Source organism: Armigeres subalbatus, unplaced genomic scaffold (genome assembly GCF_024139115.2).
Source record: "Armigeres subalbatus isolate Guangzhou_Male unplaced genomic scaffold, GZ_Asu_2 Contig2073, whole genome shotgun sequence".
Classification (NCBI taxonomy): domain Eukaryota; kingdom Metazoa; phylum Arthropoda; class Insecta; order Diptera; family Culicidae; genus Armigeres; species Armigeres subalbatus.
In genome coordinates, this window is record NW_026942917.1 from 2323 (window position 1) to 14473 (window position 12151).

The following is a 12151-nucleotide window of genomic DNA, read 5'->3' on the forward strand; positions in this document are numbered from 1 at the left end:
CCACAGTAAAATATACACATTCACCCAGCAAATGACAAAAATTCACCACGCGTTTAAATGGGCCACTCACATTCATGCGGTAAATCACAAACTGATGAAATTCAAAAATTACATAATTTCACGATTATGCGTCTGCTTTGAACGAGACAAATATAACCCCTAATATTAGTAAAGTGTGGTATTGTGCTCGTATTGCTTTTCGATGTTGTATTTTCAAGGGGCCTGCGTCGCACAATCAACAGCGTCCTGTTGCATCTCCTCACCCATATCGGCATTTTTGATTACTGCCTTACGGTCGCTCATTTTGCTGTTGCGGGATTTGCTGTTGGATCTACTCGAGACGAAGTGGTAGAAGATGACCTGAAATGACAAACACAAAAAACTATGTTATAACAGGTATTTTACGCACAGGGCATATAATTCAGCCAAATTAAAGATTGCTTCATTGTTAATGGTGAAAGAGGATTTTTGCCTTTTTAAGCAAACCATTTTTTAACCTGTGGAAATGGAAACCAACCTGCAATACCTTACGTTACCAGATGTGAGATTTGCTTGAAACGCACATAAAAGCAAGCTATACCGTGCACGCACTCCAACTTTGCGCAGCTCCTAACTTTGCGCATTTTGCGGATATTTTTGTAATAGAATGCGTTAAATTGAATTTCGAAATATAATTATTACTTGTCAGCAACAATATACATGTTATCTTAACAGTGCATGCATTTTTTCGCTGTTAAATGACATATTTTTCATTTAATAGTCGAAACTTGTACTGAGAAACAGTGAAAATGACCAAAATGGCGTGTTCTTAGCACAAATGACACAAGTGACGGTTTACCCGAAAACTGTATTTTTGTAGAATTTTACATTCGCTGACAACTGATTACACATGGACCCAATAATTATAATATTGTAGGCCATCTCATGAGAATTTGGTTAGTTATTTACATTTCTCTTAAAATATATGATGCGCAATGTTAGGAACAATTTTTCAATATATGTACCTAATTTTGCGCACAACTCGCATTCTTCGATAATTTCAACATTTATGATATACCTCGTCGAAATAGAGTTCACGCAAAAAAGTACTTTGTTAGCTGTGGCCAATGTACATAAATGAGGCTGTATATACACTAACAGACGTGAAAACATACTAAGTATGTCGAATAAGAAAATAAGAAATAATGCCGGGCATCCTCATATTTACAAATATGCTCAAATATGCCTACAAATGGAATGAACATAAATTGTAATAGTAGTATTAGCCAAAAAATAAAATTTGGATGAAAAATTGTGTGATAGACGCTTGCTTCGTGTTAGAAATTTTCCAAGTTATATGTGTGCAAAGTTAGGCATATAATAAGGATCTGCTTTGAAGTTCAATTTACTATTTATTTTAAATTTTTGTACCAAATTTAGTTCTCAAACAATAATATAATAATAATACTACAGCATGGAAACTATTTCAGGCAGATAGCTACTTTCTGTAAGTTGTAAGAGTTGATTCAATTTTGTATTTCCTTAACTGCGCAAAGTATGGTGCGTGCACGGTATTTTAAACAATAATTTAACCCTTAAAGGCGCAAGACGATTTTTTTTAGAAGTCGACAAAAATATTTTTAACGTAAATAATCATTAAATTCATTAACAATAAACGCATTTTGAGTTTGTTGTTTAAAACAACAGTATGCGCATCATTTAAGGGTTAAAGAAGTTTACTGCCGTTAACCGCTAGTCAGTCCCATCTGTATATGCATATTATATACAGATGATACTGGCTTGCGGTTAGCCGCACATAACCAGTAATATCGGTTTTATCACCCCTGGTAAAATTTTGTGGTGATAAAATAGGGAGTGACAAAATCTATAAAATATAATTATTTTAACTCATTTCACAAATATGAACCACTTTATGTTTTGGAAAGTCAAAATACGTGAACGGTACCCGTTATTTCCTTTCGAAAAGGCTCACAAATCCTTGACAGGCACTCGAAATGATTAATAAAACCACAGGTGGTGAGAGTTATTTCATAAAATTATCGTTGTTTGCGGTATTATTTACAAAGATAAAAAGAACGACTAAAATTTTCAATTTTTTTCGGGGTGACAAAATCGGGTCGAAAACGTGATAAAATTGGGACGTGACAAAATCGGATCGAAAAATGTGATGAAATCGGGTGTAGACGAAATCAGGTCAACACTGTATAGCTCAAAATTATTTCCACGCATGAGTCAATACCGGCCATAAAACCTGATTCAGGACAAATATTCCCTCTCACCCGTTAGTGGGTAATCGTTTTCAAAACACAGCAATGTTTTAATCATTCACCTTTTAGTTCCGAATATTCCATCCTTGACCTGTCCTTTTCCGGCGCCCTCGTTTCCATGACTAAATTCCTTCGTCGTTTGCTATCCGATTTCGCGCTGAACTACCACCTACTGAACTGTAACAAACAGAAGACTGAGAAACCGTCGATTGTTTCTCTCCCAAGGCCTGAGTCCTCCGTATCTAACTTACAGACTTGCAATCCAGGTACGCCGGGAAAATCCCACCCCGTTCCCACCACCACTACATCACCGTCATAATTGAAGTTGAACATATGCAAAAGTAATTTACTTCTTCGTTACTTTCCAACTCCTCAACAGGCAAGCAAAGAGCAGAAAGTGCTATTGCCAAGTCGATTCGTTCATTATATGCTGTTGTGGGTGGGAAAACGCCGAGCAAGACTTTTCGCTTTGGCTTTATGGCGGTGGTCGCACGAGCTCGTGCTACGTAGTTTCCACTTTTCCTCTCGTTCGACGTATCATCGATTTATCGTCTTTGTCATGCGTTTATTTAATGAGGTACGCATATGGTTAGCAGGACTAATTATACATACACTGAAAGATCCACGCTCGCGTTCCAAATTATGTCGAATTAGGTCTATAATGCGCTATTTAATCTTGACAAGTTGCGCCCGCCACCCGCCTTCCCGTTTCTCACTCGGGTTCAATAATTTTGGCTATGCCAAATAACCTTTGTTCTATTCTATTGTGGAAGGTGATTCCTTCGTATTAAAATCTTCGAAAAAAAAACAGATTGATCCACCTAGCGGTGTATAAAATATAAGTGGTTTTTTATAGTGTTTTTTGTATGAAATATAAGTGGTTTGTTTTGCCCATAGAAAATAGTATTTTGGCCATAACTTCTGATCCCATAGTCCAATCTAACTTGTTGCGAGTAATTCAGGCAATGCTAAGTACCAAAAGTGCGTCTACAAAATTTTGTACACACACACATACATTTTTTTTTCGAGGAGTTGACCAGTTGTAGTCTTAATAGACTGGTATCTCGGCTGGAGCTCTCCATGTGATACACAATACTGGCAGACGACTCAAGCTATGTTGCTCACTAGGTCACTGCGGTCTGGGTTCGTATTGTGATCATACCGATACAATTCTCTTCCCGCAGTCTGTCAGTTTAAAAACAAATAATAATAATAATGAAAGCTCATCACGCGCATGAATGTTTTCCGAATAATTAACATGTAAAGTTGATTTAATGTTTTCTTGGAGCCGACATTCAATACCGAATAATAGTCTATGTTGACAACGGGTGGTACTGATGCCATCTCCAAGTAAAGGCCGTTCTACAGCGATTAACGCAACGGCGCATCTTGACAGTAATTCTGTATTCTCTGTCAAAACGCGTCACCGCGCCCACCACCACAGCCGAGCCATAACACTTTGATGTAATGTGATGGGATCATACTAGTGGACTTTGTTTCAACATGGAATAATTTAAATGGTATCGTAAATATACAATAAATTAATTTAGAAGTACTATTGCAATAAATCGACATATTAATCTGAGAGCTTCCATTATTTTGGCGGTTGATCAAAGATTACGGCGTCATATCCTTTACAGATACTTTCTGATATCATAAATTTCAGTAGTCAAATGGTCATGTTCTATTCCGCTCTTTAAAATTCAAGTCTTTAAAGTCTGGTCCAAGATTCAGTTATCAATGGTATGGTAATGCTTCATTGCGTCTATTTCCTAGCTAAATGAATGAATTTTACGATTATGAAGCATTAATTTATATGAATAACATCATTAAAAATATGTACTACTCGTTGGATAGTCATTTCTCGCGTAACATTTGAAAAGGGCCTACAGCCAAAACGTAAATACTGAGAAAATGCCGTTCGAAAAAAATGCATCACAATTTCTATTCCTATTTCCCAGGTTTATGATATTTTAAGCAGCATAAACTCCTAAAAGCACATAATCAGCACTATTTATCCATCCATAACCTTAATTGCATCGAAAACATGCAAAAATGTGTCGAAATCGTTAAAATAAAAGTTTAAGTCTATTTTATTTTTTTCTCCAGGATAGGCCCTCTTGATAAGTCATTTCTGCATTTGCTTGTCATTCATAGACCCTTTGTTTATTGTTTGTTTTTTTCGAGGAGGAAATTTTCTCTCTCGAGGTCGGGCCGATGACGGTTCGGAAAAAAATCTCGTTATCGGCCCGAAGTTTGGAGAAAGGCTTATCCCAGACAGAAAAAACGAGTGGCTTGGCTGTTTTTAGGGTGGACCTACAAATATTTTGAAAAAAACACAATGTAGGCCCAATTAAAAATTAGTTTTTTCTAAGTAATTTAATTGAAGATGCGGAACATTTTTATACTATTAGTAGCTATTAGAGGATGCTGAGAGATCGAAGTATGTTGTGGTCGCGAATAGATGTGTAAATTTTTCATGGCCGTGTTCTGTCAATAATGATGAAAATAAATTATGAACAAAACTTTGTGAAGCGGAAGAAGAATTGACAATTCATCAAAAATATCAAAAAAGAATCCGTCGAATGCACAAGTTAAATTAGTTCTATCAAAAATTAAGGTTGAAGCAGTAGTGAAACTGGATCGACAAAATAGATGCGTGGAAATAATCGCCGCTTGAGATGTGTATTATCCATCGGACATTCTGAGGCCGATCTGAAGAACTCGCTCATTATAAACTACATATACAAAGTAAGAGCGGAAGTAAAAAGGTTTGGTACAGTAAACGCTTTTATAGAAGTAACTTTGGTAAGTTCGATCTTTTTCGTTCTATATTTGAGCAGGGCCAACACAACCGCGGAGTATATCTATATAGTACACAGTGTCGTTTACTAACCAGTGATCATACCAGAAAACAGATTCCAGGTAAACAACCAAGTTTTATAAAAATCAGTTTTTTACTTAGTTCATTTGTGAATCAGTTTATTCATTACAAAAGTTATGTGAAACAAGTATTGCCATCATTAAATTTGCCAGCATGTTGTTATTGTTCAGCGCTGTCATAAATTTATTTAAGACACACAAATGAGTGAAACATTCTGGAGATTTTTTTCTTCCTGAAACTATTATAGTAGTGATATAAAAAATAGTATAGAGTATGACAGAAAATTGAAAGAATACGATGGAGTGGAACAAAGTGTGTTGTTGAGTGACTGATCTCCATCCAATGAATCAATATGTTGGCAAAACAACAATGTATATTTTGAACAGATGTTTTGCACAGTCCAGAAGCACTTTTTTGATCAAAGTTTACGTGTGAATATAATAGACACACTTTGTCAGAATATACCTGGAACATCGCCACGTATAATCGCAATTGAGGGGGATAGAAGCAGAGGAATGTAAGTGACATTTTGGTCAAAATTGAGTTGAGTACAGCAAAAAATACTTTGGTTCTCGAGCTTTGCGGCAATATGTTAACATAGTTTGTATGATGTTTATAAAAAATGTGAAAATTCACAGAAAATAAGTATTTTTTGATCTTCCATACAATTTGTATTAAACAAAAAAAATATTGAAAAACTTTGTACCCATTTTTCTCAAAACCAACTTTTTCTCACTTACACCCCATTTGCGTTTGACTCCCTTAATTCAAAATGTTTGGCCTGGAAGATGTTTGAAACCTATTTGTATTTGACAGGGTGTCTACTCATCTGTAAAAACAAAATTCCCTGATTTTTTCCAGGTTTTTTTCCAGGAGTTTTACATTAATTCCCAGGTAACGAAACGTGCCATATATAGATTTTAGCAGCAAAATAATCTACTCAAAAAAGTAAACATTGCGATTTTTTTTTTTAAGATTTTTTGGTAGCCAAACAATGTTGTAAATTACTTAAGAAATTCCTCAAGGAATTCCTTCGCAAGTTCACCCAGAATTTGCTTCAGCCATTTAATCGAAATTCCTTCAGGAATCACATAGGAAATTCCTCCAGGTATTCTTTTGAAAATTTCTCCATAGATTCGGAAAATCCTCCGAATTTTAAGAATTGCTTCAGAACTTCCTCCAGGATTTTATTTGAAAATTTCTTTGCTAAAGCATCTCAAGGAGTTGTTCCGGAGATTCCTTAGAGATGCATTTGCCGATTCTTTCACGATTTTTTTAAATTCCTTTAGGTGTTTGTTCGAAAATGTCTTGTGAAAATCCCTCGGAAATACCTTTATAAAATACGTTGCAGATTTCTTCAGATACTCTTCTAAGATTGTTTTAGAAATTTCTTTGGAAATTTGGTTAAGAATTCTTTCGGAAATTTATTTGAATTTTATTTCAGTTTTTTTTTTTAAAAGGAACTTGAAGAAAAAATGTTCCGGAAATATGTTTGGGAATTTCTTCAGAACTTCTTGAACACTCATTTAGGAAATGTGTTGATGAAAAATTATGAGATTGCTGGGTCCATGACGTTTGGCATAATACCTTCTTTATACCGTTGGCTGTTTTTTGGTGCATTTTGTGTTTACCATCCTTTATGCCTGAGGTCCTTATATCTGTTCGCGTGACCAACATCTAGTTTGTTCTAGTTTGTGACTAATATCTAGTTTGCTTGGACCTGTATGCCATGGTTGAAAGTGGAAGTGATTTTTTTTTTCGATGCGTCATTTTCCTTGATTTCTAGATTTCCAATATTTTCTCGATTTCAAGTTTTCCTAGTTTTCATTAAAGAGAAAATGATACCAAAAGATTATACAGTGTGACAGTGAAGTGCCTACATACCTGAATAACGTAAAAAAGTGCCTAGAACCGTGTGGAATCGAAGAATTCTCCAAGATATACACTATTTCCCCTTGAAAATTTTCACGCTAGCTTCCCTCACGAAGCGTCGTGCAGTAATCGTCTCAACTTATCTGGCAATAGTTCGACTGCAACTCGAGCTTTTCCGCAAAATGGACAAGCCCCAGCAACATCAGCAGTACGTCCGGATCTAGCCATTCTACCAGCAGCAGATAGCATCTCGGAAAGGGCGTTAACAGCACTGGCAATTAATCTGGTAGCAGTTCCAAGTCCTCCATCGATTAGTTTACCACTTGGGGACAAAAACGCACCAGCAACTGGATCTTATCACGCAAAATTGCAGCAAACCAAGTCGGACATATCACCCAAGTATCACTTTATTTTACTTAATTAATTTAGAATATCCAATTAGTTCGTTTTTTGGGCGTTTATGATTTTATCCTTACTTAATCTATAATATAATACAATTGCTTTGCTCTTACCACGTTTATGCATCATATAATTTCTAAAAACAATATTTTAAAATTGGATAGGCAAAATCAGAGTACACAAAAATCTAGTGTTATAATTTTGATACTGCTTTTATTCTTCAGATTCAAGAACTCTATTCTAAATTTACAATTCAAAACGAAACATATTTAATGAATTCAACAAGGATATTCCTCGACGAATAATTGGCTTTTCCATCCTTGAAGACAACTACTTATATAAAGGCATGACGGTCGATCCGGGACAAACATGTGGAAATTCGGTGAGAGAATTCCATTATATATATATTCCATTGTGTATATAACATCGCAACTATATGATTATATAAAAGTATCATCAGGGCACCCGATTGAAGCGATTTGGATAGGAAGAGTGGAATCGCCAACTTCCTATTGTTAACATCTCGTGGATAAAGGGCGGGCTCTTCTCCCCATCTATTGGGTCAATCTGGGAAACGAGGGCTAGATTATATTATTGTATGTACGAACTTTCTTCTGGAAGGAGATTCTCTATTCATCCCGTGGATTCGCATAAGTGTCTCTCTTTCTCATACAAGAGTTTGATGAAATATAAAAATAATATAATGATCAAATCGTTTGTCAGATATGGCCAGTGCTTCGCGCCAACTCGACCAGCGGTTGGCAGCACAAAAGATATTTTAGTTACTAGATAAAGATTGTCGCTTCGGTTCCCTTTGTTCTGCTGTCCGAAACATGTGTGGTACATACCTGTCAAATCGTATGGATTTTCCTTCTTTGACATTTATCTCCCCTATCCTCGCCAGCAAAAGATGTTCCGGACAGCGACGACAACGACAATCTTTATCTAGTAAACTAAAATATCTTTTGGCAGCACCATCTCAGAATCGATTGAAACTTGGTGGGCATAAAGATATGGTATTTCTAAGCCACTCTGCATACTTAGTTTTTCAAAAATTGTTAAGAGTAACATTTGATGACGGCGTAACTTTTTCATTGATTTTTTTAACATAGATGTAACTCTAAAATGACAAGACTTACAAAAAAAGTGTTGTATATGGCGGACTGTCGTAGAAATTCAGAAGTTTTTGGAAAAATATCCAAAAAATAAAATACCGATTTCTACTCTGATTAGTTTTAAAATTAAAATCAATATTACAAAAAACCTCATCTCAGAAATTGAGAAATTTTTCTGCAGATAGGTATTCTAATTATCTAGCTATTCTGGGAATAATGTTCCTGTGGCATATTTTAGGAAAAAAAAGTTTTCTAACAAAAACTTTTTCATGTCAATATTAATGTGAAAATTTATCAGCGTGCTTTATGCCTACAGCGCCAATTATAGGTTCAGCAGCCTATCATCAACCAACGACACATTTTGGAAGTATAAAAATTGTTTGAGGAGCAATTTAGCATAATCTAACATTAATGTGGACCAACATTTGGAACAGGCGTATATTTTCCTAGATTGCTTATATCAATGTTACACACAAATGACCAGATTTACAAAATTGTGATGTTTGATGGACTATTGTAAATTGGTTTCGGCTGATGCGATTCGATCAAAATCCCAAAAATACAAATCAGCTCCTAATAAACCAGCCGAAAATTATATAAAAGTTCATTTAATTATCATGCAATGTTCTGTGAAATTGTTCTGTAGCATACCAACTGCCGTTTTTGCAATTCTGAGGTCAATCGAGCAATCAGAACCAATTTCCAGATCGAATGAGTGACGGAGGTGTATTTTCCTATACATTTTGGCTGAAATCCCCATACAAACTTCAAATCAAATGCGCCAGCTTATGCAACAAGCGATTGAGCTGAAATTTTCAGAGATTGATTTTCTCACCCAAAGACACAATTTTGGGGGATGCCCCGTGGAATTCGACAACATTTTTTTCTCCCCATAGTAATCTGGGCCAGTCTACTGTCAATATACCACATGAACAGGTTTTGGTTAGTTTTCGATACCCCCTCCCCCAGCGTGGACATCTGCTTTATATAAATTTTACAAAATGGATAATGGACATGGGTTCGAAGCATGGAATGTCGGTAACGGGGTGGACTTTGGCCACAAGTAGTTATTTAAGTCTACATAGTCTCACTACTGCGTATATAGAGCGCTGAAACTTTTATCTAATTGGGGGTCGTACACTAATTACGTAAGCACTTATGGGGGAAGGGGGGAGGTCTACCATTTTCTTACGTTCCATATAAATAAAAAAATAGTTGTAACGAACCCACTGGGTAATAGAGTGGGGCGTCATGGTGGGTTTATACGTGAGTGAGTTCAGTACCGCCCCTAGCTGTCAACGTCAGGTGATCTTTGGCAGGATGAAATTATACCAGAACCTGAACGGAAAACAAAGGAACACAGATAGTCACGTACATTCGAGATATTTTCCAATATAATAGTAAAACGTAGTGAATTCGACAACTAAACTTATCTGCTACTTAACTTAGGCCTAGTTTATGCTTATTGTTAATGAAAAGAAAGGTAAAATGAACTCACATGCAATTGTCCTGAATTATTAAATACTTAACCCTAAATTTGCTATAGGTGCCTAAGAACATAGTACGGTTGAGTGATTCGTAAGCTAAATTAAAAAAGTACGCTATTGAATTTCTACAAGTAAGTGCTGATCATAATGGCCCGTTTACATATAGGCTAGTTCTAGCGGACAATGCACTATCCGACAATACTAGCGCGAAATTAGCATATGGCCCGTTTACATATGAGCTAGTTCTAGCGGACAATGCACTATCCGACAATACTAGCGCGATATTAGCACAATGTAAACAGGAATTGTCCTCGCTAATAAGCGTTTACATTATGCTAATTTCGTTCTAGTATTGTCGGATAGTGCATTGTCCGCTAGAACTAGCTCATATGTAAACGGGCCAATAATATAAACAGGAATTGTCATCTGCTAATAGTGTTTACATTATGCTAATTTCACGCCAGTATTGTCGCACAGTGCATTGTCCGCTAGAACTAGCTCATATGTAAACGGGCCATAATGAAATTAAAGCTAATGAATAAATACTTAACATTAATGGGACTACCACACATAGGTCACATAAGAAGAAAACATAAAAGAACTAGTTTCGGAGAGGAAAAAAGTGAGAAGAAAACGAATATGTGAGTGAAATATTGTTCTTACAGACACACACCTAAACTAACTGATATTGATCAGATTGCAGTTTTGAAGCTGTCTATCACCTGCTATCGGAACTCATATTCTTCATTCATACCTCCGAAACAATCAGGGGACTGAAGAGAAGGCTAATACGCCTACCCACCATTCATTCAATATGGCGTACAATGTTTTTGTTTTAATTTCGTTTCATTTATGATAACAAAACTTCGGAAGAATCGACGAGCTATTTTTCGACATAAAGAAGTCATACAAACACAAAAGGCTCGATGTACCTCAACCAATTGCAAGTTTTCGCCAGGAGAAGTTAAATGCCGATAATTAGCACTAACTGCGTACGAACCAATCACCCAAAATGAGCGCTGAATTCGGGTATACTACCCAGAAACTGGGTACCAAAAACAGAAGTACCAAAAGCGATGTTGGGTAGAGTGCCATTGTACCGCGGGTGACAGGCGTTTCACCCTCCTGGAAACAATAGTTGTATGGGAAAAATCTTACATGGGGAAATCATTATTTAATCTTATGAGGTTGAAAAGGCTAATTCGACACAGTTGTTTCATAAGGGCCAATGTAGCAATGAACTCGAATGGAGAAAAATGGGTTCCAATGTTCCATGACATGTTTTCAATTGTAATTCAAAAATTAGATGTTATTTTGAATGTTAATAGTTTGCATGAAATACATCCACATCTAATCATTGAAGCCCCATATAAATAAAATTTACTTTGGATTGATTTCGGTTTGAAAATATGATTCAAAAACTAGTCGTCCTTTTTTCCTGACAGTGTACACTTGCGCCCTTCAGAAATGCGCCATAATGTTTTTGATAACATCCTTTTCGCCCAAATTCCACGCCCGGCTATCAACCTATTTGTCAATATCGCCTGTTTGCATCGCCCCGTTGTGTTTACAAAGTACCGTTTAGCCCTTTTGCTCACATGTGTTTTTGGTGCAAGAACAAAAAGTCATAATGCAAAAATGAAGCACAGTTTAGCCCCTTTGCTGCTATGGAGAGAACGGGGCGCAATCGCACCAAGAAAAAAATCCAACGGAAATGTAATATCGCCCTTTTGTATTTTTCTGTTTTTACAGCAAAAAAAACAACATTTTGTACTATTTTTAATATGCTACATATAGTGCATTTCCAGGAGGTTCGATCTATGTCATAAACTCGATTTGTTTACATTTGCGACTTCGGTACTTATGAAACAACTATGTCGAATTACTCTCTTTTCAGTTTTCCCACTCGACAAATTGTTTTTCGATAATTATTGAATCTGTCACTTCCAAGTTTTCAATACGAGAAACTTCAATAAAACAGCCTAATCCATAAATCGAAAGAGAGCATATAAATTACAAACACAATTCGCTACCTGCCCTGGTATGTTGGTTGTATCCAGCCTCGTTAGTGAACAGTATACACACATGGATACAAAAGCCAGCATGCTACGCTTCTTCAATCGAAGG

At 36.2% G+C, this 12151-nt stretch overlaps 1 long non-coding RNA gene across 1 annotated transcript in view; it reads right to left on the minus strand.

Annotated features, from left to right (window-relative positions):
* Positions 1-213: 213 nt before the first annotated feature.
* The window catches only part of LOC134203727 (uncharacterized), a 33423-nt gene continuing 21485 nt past the window's right edge, over positions 214-12151 (minus strand). Inside the window, exon 3 of the long non-coding RNA XR_009977683.1 lies at positions 214-360. This is a non-coding gene — a long non-coding RNA (uncharacterized LOC134203727). The remainder of the gene's footprint in view (positions 361-12151) is intronic.